Raw genomic sequence first — 14954 nt, 5'->3', positions numbered from 1 at the left:
AGATAATACAGATGCAAAAAATCCATTTAAGGTCTCCCTCATCTCTTTTGGCTTCATGGAGTGAACACCACTGTGATCTTCCAGAGGACCAATTTTGTTCCTTGCAATCCTTTTGATCTTAACAAATCTGTAGAATCCCTTAGGATTCTCATTCAGCTTGTCTGCTAGAGCAACTTCACAACTTTTTTTGAGTCCTGATTTCTTTCTCAACTGTTCTCTTACATTTCTTATACTGCATGAATACCTCATTTAAGTCCATAAGACATAGGAGCAGAATTAGGCCAGTGGGGTCTACTCCACCATTTTATCATGGCTGATCCTAGATCCCATTCAATCCCCTACACATACCCAGAAAGTACAGGGCCAAAGGTGCCAAACACTCCTCGTATGTTAACCCCTTCATTACCAGAATCATCCTCGGGAACCTCCTCTGGACTCTTTCCAATGACAACAATATTCAAATATGATGGCAGAATATAGTATTAAAGGTAAGACTCCTGGCAGTGTGGAGGATCCAAGGGTCTTGTGGTCTGAGTCCATAGGACTCTCAAAGCAGCTGCGCAGGTTGACTCTGTGGTTAAGAAGGCATACAGTGTATTGGCCTTCATCAGACGTAATAGAGGCAGAGGGATGAAGGATGGGGGGTGGCATTGATAGTCAAGGAAAATGTTACAGCAGTGCTCAGGCAGGACAGATTAGAGGGCTTGTCTACCGAGGCCATATGGGTGGAGCTGAGAAACAGGAAAGGAATGACCACATTAATGAGGTTGTATTATAGACCACCCAATAGTCAGCGAGAATTGGAGGAGCAAATCTGCAGAGAGAGCAGACAACTGCAGGAAACAAAGTTGTGATAGGGAATTTTAATTTTCCACGTATTGATTGGGACTTCCATGCTATTAAAGGTCTAGATCAGTTAGAGTTTGTAAAATATGTTCAGGAAAGTTTTCTAAATCAACATATAGATGTATCGACTAGACAGGATGCAATATTAGATCTCCTATTAGGAAACAAGTTAGGACAGGTGATGGAAGTGTGTGTAGGAGAACACTTTGGTTCCAGTGATCATAACACCATTAGTTTCAACTTGATCATGTATAAAGATAGATCTGGTCCTCGGGTTGAGGTCTAAACTGGAAAAAGGCCAAATTTGAAGAAATGAGAAAGGATCTAAAAAGTATGGATCAGGACAGGTTGTTCTCTGGCAAGGATGTCATTGTTAAGTGGGAGGCCTTCAAAGGAGAAATTTTGAGAGTGCAGAGTTTGTATGTTCCTGTCAGGATTAAAGGCAAAGTGAATAAGGATAAGGTACCTTGATTCTCGAGGGTTATTGGAAATCTGATAAAGAAGAAGAAAGAGATGTATGACATGTATAGGAAACAGGGAGCAAATTAGGGTATTTGAGGAGTATAAAAATTGCAAAAAAATACTTAAGAAATCGGTAGGGCTAAAAGAAGACATGAGGTAGCTTTAGCAGTCAAGGTAAAGGATAATCCTAAGAGCTTCTGCAGGTATATTAAGAGCAAAAGGATAGTAAGGGGTAAAGTTGGTCCTCTTGATGATCAGAGTGGTCGGCTATGTATGGAACCAAAAGAAATGGGGGAGATCTTAAATGGGTTTTTTGCATCTGTGTGTACTAAGGAAACTGGCATGGAGTCAATGGAAATAAGGCAAACAGGTAGTGAGGTCATGGAACCTATACAGATTGAAGAAGAGGAGATGCTTGCTATCTTGAGGCAAATCAGAGTAGATAAATCTCCAGGACCTGACAGGGTATTCCCTCGGACCTTGAAAAAGACTAGTGTTGAAACTGCAGGGACCCTGGCAGATATATTTAAAATGTCGGTATCTACGTTTGATGTGCCAGAGGATTAGAGGATAGCTCACGTTGTCCCATTGTTTAAAAAAGGCTTTACAAATAATCCAGGAAATTATAGGCCGGTAAGTTTGAAGTTGGTAGTAGGTAAATTATTGGAAGGAGTACTAAGAGACAGGATCTACAAGTATTTAGATAGTCAGGGACTTATTAGAGAGAGTCAACATGGCTTTGTGCGTGGTAGGTCATGTTTAACAAATCTATTCAAGTTTTTTGAGGAGGTTACAAGGAAAGTGGATGAAGGGAAGGCAGTGGATGTTGTCTATATGGACTTCAGTAAGACCTTTGAGAAGGTCCAGCATGGGAGGTTAGTTAGGAAGATTCAGTCGCTAGCTATACATGGTGAGGTAGTAAATTGGATTAGACATTGGCTCAATGGGAGAAGTCAGAGAGTGGTAGTGGAGGATTGCTATTCTGAGTGGAGGCCTGTGACTAGTGATGTGCCACAGGGATCAGTGCTGGGTCCATTGTTATTTGTCATCTATATCAATGATCTGGATGATAATGTGGTAAATTGGATCAGCAAATTTGCTGTTGATACAAAGATTAGAGGTGTAGTGGACAGTAAGGAAGGTTTTCAAAGCTTGCAGAGGGATCTGAACCAGCTGGAAAAATGGGCTGAAAAATGGCAGATAGAGCTTAATACAGACAAGAATGAGCTATTGCACTTTGGAAGGACAAACCAAGGTAGAACATACAAGGTAACTGGTAGGGCACTGAGGAGTGCAGTAGAACAGAGGGATCTAGGAATACAGATACAAAATTCCCTAAAAGTGGTGTCACAGGTAGATAGGGTAGTAAAGAGAGCTTTTGGTACATTGGCCTTTATAAATCAAAGTATTGAGTATAAGAGTTGGAATGTTATGGTGAGGTTGTATAAGGCATTGGTGAGGCCAAATTTGGAGTATTGTGTGCAGTTTTGGTCACTGAATTACAGAAAGGATTAAGGTTGAAAGAGTGCAGAGAAGGTTTACAAGGGTGTTGCTGGGACCTGAGAAATTGAGTTACAGAGAAAGGTTGAATAGTTTAGGACTTTATTCCCTAAAGCGTAGAAGAATGAGGGGAGATTTGATAGAGGTGTATAAAATTATGATGGATATAGATAGAGTTGAATGTAAGCAGGCTTTTTCCACTGAGGCTAGGGGAGAAAAAAACCAGAGGACATGGGTTAAGGGTGAAGGGAGAAAAGTTTAAAAAGAACACAGTGAGTGGTGGGAGTGTGGAATGAGCTGCCAGATAAAGTGGGCTCACTTCTAACATTTAAGAAAAACTTGGACAGGTACATGGACAAGAGGTGTATGGAGGGATATGGGCTGGGTGTAGGTCAGTGGGACTAGGCAGAAAAATGGTTTGGCACAGCCAAAAAGGGCCAAAAGGCCTGTTTCTGTGCTTTAATCTTCTATGGTTCTACGGACTCTTGGGTGGTCTGTAATATAACCCCAATAATATGTTCATTGCTTTCTTATTCCTCAGGCCCAAAAAGCCTCACTAGTTTGACCTGGCTGAGCACTGCCAAGACCTCTTCCCTGACCAGAAATGCTACCCATCCCCCTTAATCTCTCCAGCTGTGTCATGTCTAAAACAACAGAACCCTGGAATATTGAGCCCCTCCTGCAACCAAATCCCACTAATGGCTACACTATCATAATTCCACGTGCTGATCCATGCCCTGAGGTCATCTGCCTTTCCTACAATACTTCATGCATTGAAATATACTGAACGCAGATCAGAACATTAGTTCTATGTTCTGTGGCCCTTACAGCAAAGCTGTTTGATAGTAAAATCAGTCATATTGACCATCAGATACCACTTTGCTCATCAGGACTCATTTTCCAAATGCAAGTTCCCAGCAGGAAAGGCATCAAGATTTGTGTGGTCATGTGGAGAATTGACTATCGAAGTGCATGTATGCTTTTTAGGAAGTTGTAAATGAATCTAAAATTCTGAAAACATTTCTCAAAAAATAGATTTTGTAAGAGAGCCCATTTTGTATTTGAAATTGTACATAAGTTGATGAAAATCATTCTGTTGTGCTGATCAGTAACCATTCTTTTCTTTTTTTTTTTTTTTTAATAATTTTTTATTGCATTTTTAAATGATTACAAAGTATGAAAAAACAATGTATATAACCCATACCCCCTCCCCTTAACCCCTCCCCCCTAACTGCCCCATAGAAAAAAAAAAGAAAGAAAGAAAGAAAGAAAGAATGCCTGGTGGTTGGAAGATCTCCACATGCTCCATGGAGTTCGTAATAATTTTAATATGTATATTTATTTCTTTCCCCTAATAACCAATTGTTTCATCTTAAAAGCATCTATATATTTAATCCTGTCTTTTGTAAATAAGGGCTCCAAATTTTCAAAAATGTTTCATATTTATCTCTTAAATTATAAGTAATTTTTTCTAATGGAATACAACCATAGATTTCTTTCTTCCAAGAATCTATACTTAAATGTGTATCCGATTTCCAAGTAACTGCAATAGCTTTTTTGGCTACTGCCAGTGCAATTTTTATAAATTCTTTCTGATACTTATTTAGTTTGAGTTTCGGTTTTATCCCTTCAATATCACCTAGTAAAAATAATATTGGATTATGAGGAAATTGTGTTCCTTTCGACATGGTCTTGCTCTAAAATTCAACCATTTTGGACAAATTTAAGACTTTTACTGGAACAAATTACAGGAACCATTCTTTTCTGCAGGCAAGAGGGGTTTGCACCTGTAAAACAAAGTGCAGTGGAATGAAAACAATTTCAAATGAAAGCAGAAAACTGGAAAAACATTCAGAAGTTCAGCACCAACTGTGGAGAGTCACAAGAGTTCTGACCCAAACATACGTGAAAGCAAATCAAAATAAAAAAAACTACAAATCTTGGCTAACTGAAGCAAAACCAAATTGTTGGAAACACTTAGCAAGTCAGGTGACATCTGTGGGAAGAGGGAAAAAAGTTAACATTTTGGAAGTTTCAGGAAATGAATCTGCACACTTCTGTGCTGGTTGATCCTTTAATTCATTACAAAGGTGCTGCCTGACATGCAGAGTGCTTAGAAAACAGTTTATTTTTGTCCCTGATGGGACCTGCTGCCCATGTTCCCAGACCTCAGAATTTAATGTTTATTATTATCATTTTTCTAAATCATTATTTATTTATTGATCCAGCAGCAGGCACTTTGAAACCAATAAGCCTGCACCACCCAGTTACACCCAAGTGACCAATTAATCTTCTGGCAAGTACATGTGGAAGAAAAGCGAGCAGCTGGAGGAAAGCCACATGGTCACGGGGAGGATGTGCAGAATCCTTCCCTGCAGCATTAGAACTGAACTGGTCTCTGGCCTTCCGCTAACCACTATGCTTACATGCCACTTCTACTTTCACTTCTCCAGATGCCCAGCTCTAGTTTTGCTGCCTTGATGTTCATCAACTTTAAACAAAATACACATATTAAAAAGAAACAATTAAAATGTTTAGAAATAATTAGCAAAACTATGCTAATTCTATCACGGACAGAGGCTATAGAAGCCTGAAGTCCTACACTACCATTTTCAGGAATGGCTACTTTCTTGCAATCTTCAGGTTCTTGAACCAATTTGCAGAACCCTACATCATGAACACAGCACCACAGGCACTAGTTGGCCCTGTATTTCTGCACAACTCCCCTGTTTTCCTGTCCTTTTCTTCACTGCCTTGATTAATTTATGTTATGTAAGTTCCGTGTCGGTGATGCTATTCTTCAACTGTACATAACTGTACATTACTGTACTGGGCTTATGACAATAAACCTGCCTTGACTGCCAAACAATGAAAAAAACATATGCCTGACCTACCAGGTATAGGAGCAGAACCAGGCCATTCCACCTGTAGCTTCTGCTCCACCATTTCAGCGTGGCTGTTCATTTTCCCTCTCATTCCCATTCTACTGTCCTCTCTTCATAACCTTTCATGCCCTGACTAATCAAGAACCTATCAACCTCAGCCTTAAATGCACCAGTGACCTGGCCTCCATCACTGCCGATGGTAATGAATTCCATTGATTCACTACCATCTGGCTTAAGGAATTCCTCCATCTCTTTTCGAAATGGATGTCCATCTATTTTGAGACTGTGCCCTCTGCTCCAAGACTTCCCCACTAAAGGAACTATCCTCTTCACATCTACTTTATCAAGGTCTTTCAACATTCAATAGGTTTCAGTAAGGTCCCACTCTCATTCTTCTATACTGAAGCAAGTACAGGTCCAGAGCATTCAATTGCTGCTCATATGATAACCGTTCCATTCTCGTAAAGCTGCTTTGAACCCTCTCCAATGTCAACACATCCTTTCCTAAATGAGGGGCCCAAAATTGCTCATATACTCCAAGCAAGGCCTCACCAGTGGCCACATTCTTGCTTTTATATTCTAGTCCTCTTGAAATGAATGTTAACATTGCATTTGCCTTTCTTACTACTGACTCACCCTGCAAATTAACGTTTAGGGAATCCTGCACAAGGACAACAAAAGCCCTTTGCACCTTGAATTTTTGAATTTTCTCCCTGTTTAGAAACTAGCCTATGCTTTTATTCCTTCTACCAAAGTGCATGACCGTACACTTCCCAACACTGTATTCCATTGGCCAACTCTTTGCCTGTTCTCCTATTCTGTGTAAATCCTTCTGCAGCCTCTCTGTTTCTTCAACAAGGCTTGGCCCTCCACCTAACTTTGTGTCATCCGCAAACTTAATCACAAGCTATCAATTTCATTATCCAAATTGTTGACATACAAAGTAAAAAGAAGTGGTCCTGTAGATTTCCACAAATAAAATGATTTGAGGTGTTTTGTATTTAAGAAAAAAGGTAACAACTCATTTATTGTGCTCCAAACCCTGAAAACAAAGAGCGGTAAAAATACTTTACGTGATTACACCTGGGCCAGGTCTATGGCGGTCGTCGATGCCAGCCACCTTCTGGCCACCTGGTGGAACGGTCCACCAATGTAAGGTGGTGTGTGAAACCGTGGGAGAAGGGAGGATGACCATTAAGGTCCACATTGACATGATCAAACCATAACTCAGGCAGCTCAAAAGGTGTGAATGTGCCTGAACATAATGGTTAATTTTTGCCTGCTGGCACTCCACACAGGATGCAGTTCAATCACATATATCCTTTCTGAGGCTGTGACAAACAAATTCTAGTGCAACCAGTTTATGTGAGGCCTTCCAGTCCAGATTCAAGAGGCCCTGTATGGAGTTGAAAAGAGTCTGTCTCCAGTCTGTGGGCACGATGGAGCGAGGGTGACTAGTTGAGACATCACACAGGAGCTTCCCTGAACTAAGTACCAGGCAACTAGAGGCCTGTGACTGCTGATCGGTAAGCCTGGATCTCTGGGTCAGTAACTTGGTCGGCAGCCATGCAGGCATAGTCTACTTCTATTTGCATGGCCTCAATGACTGACCAGGAGATGCAATCAGCTGCGGCATTATTTTCCCTTTGATTTGTTGTATACCCATTGTGAACCTGATATGTAGGCCTGGTGTCGTTGCTGCTGTGCAAAGCAGGGGTCTGATATTTTGGCCAATGCATGCACGGGGGGCTTATAATCAACCAACACTGTGAAATGGTGACCCTCTAGAAGAAAATGAAAACAGCGGACAGCCAAATGGAGACCAAAAAGCTGACAGTTGTGCTTCTTTTCGGGTGGACAGAGCTGCCAACTGAAGAAGGCGGGTGGGTGCCATATGCCTCTGATCAGCTGTTCATACACAGCCCCACAGCAGAGTCTGAAATGTCAGAAGCAATGGCTATGGATGCATTGGGGTGTGGGTGTACCAGTAGGCTCACATTGGAAAGAACTCTTTTGGTATCATCAAATGCCCTGGTCATGTCCACTGACCAGTCAAGCACTTGATAAGCCTTTTAGTGCACTATATAGGGGGATCATCAGTTCAGCATCTCGCAGAATGAAGCAAGATAAAAATTCACTATACCTTAAAACTCTGATAGTTTTTAGTAGCGTGGAGCAATGAGGAATCCATAATAGTGACTTTGATGGGAGGGGTTTTGCACTTTCTATGGAGATGCAAAGGCTGAGAAAGTCAATGGTTGACATTGACTTAGCACTTAGTCAATGTCACTTAGCAGGGTTAATAATCAACTCAAGCACTTAAGTGCTTGAAAAGTGTGTGGAAATGGGATACTTGTTAGGATTTGGATCCACCGGTGACAAGTATGTCATCCAGGTAAACAAAAAGTCTTTTAATAAGTCAGAGTCTATCAGCTATTGGAAATTCTTTGCTGCATTGTTCAGCCCAAGCAGCAGGCAGCATGCACAGAAATTCAAAGAGGCCAAATGGGTTATCACAGCTGTTCTGGGAATGTCCTTAGAGCACACAGGCACCTGATGATAGCCCCTACCAGATCAACTTTGGAAAAAATTAACTTCCTGCCTAAGTGTGCCAACATATATTGGATGTGTGAAACTGGGTAACGGTCAAGAGTGGTAGCTTTATTAACCTGTTGGTAATCACCACATGTGCAGCAACCACCATCAGACCTAGGGACCATGTGGAGGGTAAAGTCCAGGAGCTATTTGACTGGCATATAATGCTGAGTCTCTCCTTATTGGCAAATCAGCCTTTGAGGTTGCCAGCTTTTCTGGGTCCAGTGCGGGCATGGTCTGGTGGGCCAGTTGTGGGAAGGTGGCGCTTGACTCCAAGTTTTATGACTGTTTTGGAGAATGTGGGTTTGGTACAATTTGGGAATTCACTCTGCAGTCGAGTAAACTCACATGCAGCGGTGCATGCACTTGACAAAGTCACTGTGGGGAATTTGCTGTGGGAGCAGGGTAATAACCCTAAGTCCTTGACCTCCACAAGCCAGCTGTTCTTAAGGTTGATCAACAGTCAATGGGCACACAGGAAATCTGCACCGAGCAGAGGTCTAGCCACTTTAGCCAGGATGAAGCTCCATGTGTAACCTTGCCCACTGAAGCATAGCATCACCTGTTGTGTCTCGTAAGTTGCTCTTGCTGCCGTTGGCAGCCTCCAGCGAGATTTCGTCACTCTTTGCCCCTCATCAATAGGCGATGCTGGCAGCACACTTACTTGAGTAGCTGTGTTACATAAGAAGAGTCACCATGAAAGTGTGTCTGTAGCGAATAGCAGATGTCCCTGGTAGCTGGAAGCCATGGAGTTTACAGACCTCCGATGTTGCAATGTGCTGGTACTGTTGAGGATACAGGGTGATCAGCCCTTCCTAGTGTTCATGCTGAAGTGAGCATGGAATGATCTGGCATCTGTTTCACTGCTACAGGCATCCTTATGTTGGGGGGCCTTGATGTCCGGGCTTATTGAGGTAGAGTAAGGAGGAGGAACGATGCATCGCTGCCTCACTGAGTGTAGTGTATTAGCCATTTTAGCAAGCTCCCTATAGTCCTTCATAAAATGCATTAGCGAGGGCTATATGAACTTGATCAGGCATTTGCTGCATGAATAGTTCTTTAAAAATAAAACAAGGATGGTGATTTTCCAGGAGAGACAGCATGTGGTCCATTAGCTCCAAAAGTCTAGCATTGCAGAGACCAGGTAGGAGAGCCACTATCTAGGGCACTTAGAGTCTAATAGTCCAAAAGTCTGTAAAAGGTGAGTTTTCATCGATCGTTATTTTATCGTGTGCAGGCAAGTGTTCAAACAGACTCACCACCCGCAGCCATAGAATTGCTGAGCAATGCTACCATGTAGAGATATTTGGTGTCATCAATGGTGATTTCTCACAGAGTGAGCAGGACCTCAGCTTATACAAACCAAGCGATGGCATTTTGCTCCCAAATTTCCAGCAGTTTCAAAGCGCCTGCTTTGTTCAACTTGTTTAATAACTCTGGAATCATCCTCGAGCATTGGAGACACCAGTGTAAGTTTCTGCAAATAAAATGAACTGAGGTGTTTTATGTTTAATGAAACCTGTAACACGTTTTATTCAACTTCAAAATGGAAACACAAAAGCTTGCAAAAACCCTTATGTAACCGCATCATCACATCAGAATACACTTTTAGAGCATAACCCCAACTCAGTGTCGGTGGTTGTGAATTATGCACATTTCTCCCAGTTACAATACCCTAGAAGATGATCGTGCCAACACTCATCATCGGGGAAGCCCTCAGAGCAGCCTTTAAGGAGCAGTGAAACCACTCACATAAGCAATTGTACTGCAGATGATACGCTGTGGTGTGATGTATCCTAACACTGAGGCTTTGAGTTAGCACAGCCCAGAGGTCTGATATGAATTGGGGACCATGGTCAGAGGCAATATCAGATGGGGTTCCAATCCCTGAGAATCAGAATCAGGTTTAATATCACGGGCATGTGTTGTGAAATTTGTTAACTTGGCGGCAGCAGTACAATATAATAAATGATCATTTAGAAATATAAAGTAAGTAAATCAATTACGGTAAGTAGATATGTATATTAAAGAGTTAGATTAAAATAGTGCAAAACAAATAATATTTAAAAATGTGAGGTAGTGTTCATGGGTCCAACATCCATTTAAGAATCGTATGGTGTGGGGTGGGGGGCAGAAGCTGTTCCTGAATCGCTGAGTGTGTGCCTTCAGGCTTCTGTACCTCCTTCCTGACAGTAACAATGAGAAAAGGGCATTTCCTGTGTGAATGGAGTCCTTAATAATGGATGTTGCCTTTTTTTGCCACTGCTTCTTGAAGACGTCTTGGATACTACAGACTGCTACCCAAGATGGAGCTGACTAATTTTACAACTTGTACCAGAGAGTGATGCAGTCTGTCGGCATGTCCTAAACAGTATATCTTTAGAAATTTTCAAGGGTTTTAGGTGACAAACCAAATCTCCTCCTAATGAAATATAGCCACTGTCTTGCCTTCTTTCTAGCTGATTTATTATGTTGGGACCAGGTTAGATCCTCAGAGATCTTGACACCCAGGAACTTGAAATTGCTCACTCTCTCCACTTCCGATCCCTCTATGAGGATTGTTTCCTGTTCTCTCATCTTACCCTTCCTGAAATCCACAATTAGCTCTTTGGTCTAACTGACATTGAGTACAAGATCAGCTGATAGCCCATGGACACACAGGAAATCTGCACTGAGCCACTTTAGCCAGGACAAAGTCCAACGTGTAATGTCACCCACTGAAGCAGAGTGTCACCTTATTGTGTCTGGTAAGTCTGGATTCTGCTTGCATTGGCAGTGTCCAGCAAGGTTTCATCGCTCTTTGCCTTCTCATCAATAAGGGATTTTGGCAGCACACTCCCCTGGGCCCAATGTCACACAAGAAGCATTGGTCTGAAAGGGTGTCTGTGATGTACAGGAGATGACCCTGGCCGGATCTGTGATGTTCCAATGCACTCGCAGGTTGAAGCATCAAAGAGGTCAGCACTTCCTGGCATTCACACCAAAGTGAAGGTGGTAAAATCACAAGCCTGGCGTCATCTGCTTCGCAGCCACAGGCATCCTTATGTTGCAGACCTTGCTTACAGGGCTTATTGAAGTAGGCAATGACTATCAGCCATTTTAGCAAGCTCCCTTAGTCCTTTGCAGATGCATTACAACAGCTATGTGAACTTGATCAGGCGTTTACTGTACGAAGAGATCTTTAAAAATAAAACAAGGATGGTGATTTCCCAGGGGAGACTGTATGTGTTCCATTAGTTCTGGTGGCTTAGCATTGCCAGACTGGGTAAGGAGAGCAACTGGTGCGCTCAGATTCTCATAGTTCCGAAGTCTATAAAAGGTGAGTTTTCAGCTATTGGTATTTATTGTGTTCCATTTGACTCACCACTCTCGCAGCCGTGAGTTGCCAAACGATGCTACCACAGAGAAACATTTGGTGTTGTCAGCAGTGATTTTTCACAGCATGAATTGGGCTTCAGCTTGTACAAACCAAAAAGCAATAACTTTGGAATCATCAAAGAGCTTTGGGGTCACCAATGTAGGTTTCCACAAATAAAATGATGTGAGGTATTTTGTTTTTAAGAAAAACCATAATAACTCATTTATTGTACTCCAAATTTATTGAACACAAAGTGTTATTGAACACAAAGTACTTTACATGATTATATCATCATGTCATACCAGCCTCCTAAAGTGAACCCCAACTTAATGTCAATGGTTGTGCATTATCCTACAGTTCCAACACAGATCTCTGTGGACCAACACTGCCAGTCCAAAGAAAATCCCTTTATTTCCACTGTTTCCCTCCTGCCAATCAGCCAATGCTCTATCTGTGCTCTAGCTTTCCTGTAGTACTCTCGGCTCTTACCTTGTTTAGCAGCCTTATGTGCAGAACCTTGTCAAAGGCCTTTGAGAATTCAAGCACAGAACATTCACCAATTCTCCTTTGTCAACCCTGCTTGTTATTTCTTCAAGAGTTCCAACAGAACCTGAGTTTCTGGAAGGGGAATGCAAGGAGGATAGGGCAAGTATTCTATTGACAGTATAAAAGGAAGGAAATGTTGAGATTGTGGCAGAGTTTTGAAGAAAGAGAGCTCTGAAAGCATGTTTATAAAGATACCAATTACCTTTATTTGTCACATGTATATCAAAACTCGAAAGATATAGTGAAATGCACCATTTGTATTTAATCAGATCAGTGAGGATTGTGCTGGCAGGCCACAAATGTTGCTACGTTTCCAGCACCAACATAGCATGTCCATAACTCACTAACTCTAACCATATATCTTTGGAAAGTGGGAGGAAACTGGAGCATCCTTAGGAAAGCCAAGCAGTCATGGGGAGAATGTACAAACTCCTTACAGACAGCAGTGGGAATTGAACCCTGATTGGTGATCAATGGAACTGTAGAATGATATGTTAACTGCCATGCTACCATGGTGCAATTTTTTATGTAGTTACCTTGTCAGAAATTGAGAATGAACTGAGAATAGAGGGTGCTGAATGGAAGAAGAGGACACAAGCAGCTCTAGCTCTAGGCTAGTCAGGAAGTGGTGAAGCCACAAGGTCAGGGCACGTAAGGGATATGATTGAAAGTGCTGTCGGTCTTGTGGACAGGATTCTTTGGTTGATGAAAATGGCAAATACGATCATCAGTATATGAAAGAAATCGAAGAGAAGGAGACAGATTTGATAGATATCTTATGAACAGATTGGAAATATACACTGAAACAGCAAAAAAAAATGAAAAGAAACTGCATGTACTGGAAATATGAAATAAAAACAGAAAATTCTGGAAGTACTTAGCAGATCATTTAGCATTTGTGGAAAGAGGAACAATTAGTGTTTCAGATCTGATTTCTATCACAAGTTCATTTAGAGGATCTATCATAGGCTCAATCATGAAGAATGCACTTTGGCAGCTCTACTTCATTAGAAGTTTGAGGAGAGTTATAGGTCAACCAATATTGTTGAAAATTTCTACAGATGTATGGAGGATATCAGTTTAACTGTTTGCACCACTGCCTGGTGTGGGGGCTCCAATGAACAGGATCACAAAAGGCTGCAGAGGGTTGCAGACTGAGCCAACCCCATCATGGGCACAAACATCTCCAATAGGTGCTCCAAGAAGGCAGCATCCATCACTATCTGGGATATGCCTTCTTCTCTTTACCACCATTGGAGAAGGCAGTCATTATCATAGCTTGTCACACCAGACAGCCAGCCACTCTGGTGTTGTTTGGTTGATGTTGAGGTCAGTGTCAGCTAAATCAGGTGAGAGAGGGCAGTTGCGCAGAAGGTGTACAATGTTCTGCATCCTTTTGCCACACTCACCGGATTCACTGGTCTTCAAACCCCACTTCACCATATTGTCTCCTGTCCTACAAACTCCTGCTCTCGCTCTGTTAAGAGTGCACCACTTCTGTCTGTCAAGCAGTGCCCTGTCTGGCAACATTTCTGTGGGGTCTTGCACTGTATTGTTTGGTGGGGTTCTGGCTTCTGTTTGTTGCTAGAGGTGAATCCTGTATGTTTGGGGGGATGTTCCATGCGGTAGTTCCTCCACTGTAGTAAATCTTTTCCTTGATTTTAGGCGGTTGGAAACTGGCACATGATGGTGTAGGTGGTGCTGTGGATCCGAGTTCTGTTTACCATTTCCAATTTTTGCTGTAGTGTGTCTTCATAAATGATGTTAGTGGGTGTCGGGTGTCAACGTGATTACTTGGCAGGCTTTGTTAAGCAATGGGTCTATTTTTTTCGCATGGGCTGACCTGCTCCACACAGGTGCATAGCATTCTGCAGGTGCATAGCAGAGGTCTAGGGCAGTTGATCTAAGTGTGTGAGCATTAGCTTCCCATTTTGTGCCTGCTAATTTTTTCAAGAGAGAATTGTGAGAGCCAACTTTCCCTCTGAGTTTTTGGATGCAGGTGGCAAACAAGAGCATCCTATCCAGTGTCACGCCCAGGTAAGTTGGAGTTGGATGGTGTTCGAGCTCCTTCCCACACCAGAAGATCTTGAGTTTCCAAACTGCTTCTCGGTTCCTTAGGTGGAATGCACACATTTGAGTTTTTGATGGATTTGGGTTCATAGACCATTTTTCATAATACTGCTTTATTGCTTCGAGGACTTGTAAGTTGTACTTCAACTTCTTGGAAGGAGTTAGCTTGTGTTGCTATGCATAGGCCGTTTGCATAGATAAATCTGTGTGTGTTAGGAAAGGTTGGTTGATCATTTGTGTAAACATTAAGTAGTAGAGGTGCCAGGACTGATCCCTGCGGTAGTCCATTCTTTTGTGGGTGCCACCTACTCATAATTCCATTCATTTCTTATGTAAAATCTGCAATTTTCTAGGGGCTTCTTATTACTTTGACTATGGTTTCATTCTTTAACATTTTAGATAATTTCAGTAGAAGGCCTCTATGATTCACAGTGTCACATGCTGCTGTTAAGTCAACAAATACTGCCCCTGAAATATGTAGCATTTCAAAGCCATCCTCAATATACTCAATATACAGCAAGAGCGGCCTGGCCTGAACCCGGCTGGGTCTGGTGTTAGAGGATCTTCGACTACGGGGGATATTCTTTTCAGTATGAGCCTCTCGTAGAATTTATAGAGAGTGCAGAGCAAGGGAATCGGTCTGTAATTTTTAGGAATGTTGGGGTCTTTATTGGGTTTTAGGAGAGCAACAA

Source organism: Hypanus sabinus, chromosome 5, assembly GCF_030144855.1.
Source record: "Hypanus sabinus isolate sHypSab1 chromosome 5, sHypSab1.hap1, whole genome shotgun sequence".
In the NCBI taxonomy this organism is placed as follows: domain Eukaryota; kingdom Metazoa; phylum Chordata; class Chondrichthyes; order Myliobatiformes; family Dasyatidae; genus Hypanus; species Hypanus sabinus.
The sequence above is the reverse complement of the archived record's forward strand: the minus strand, read 5'-3'. Positions refer to the sequence as shown.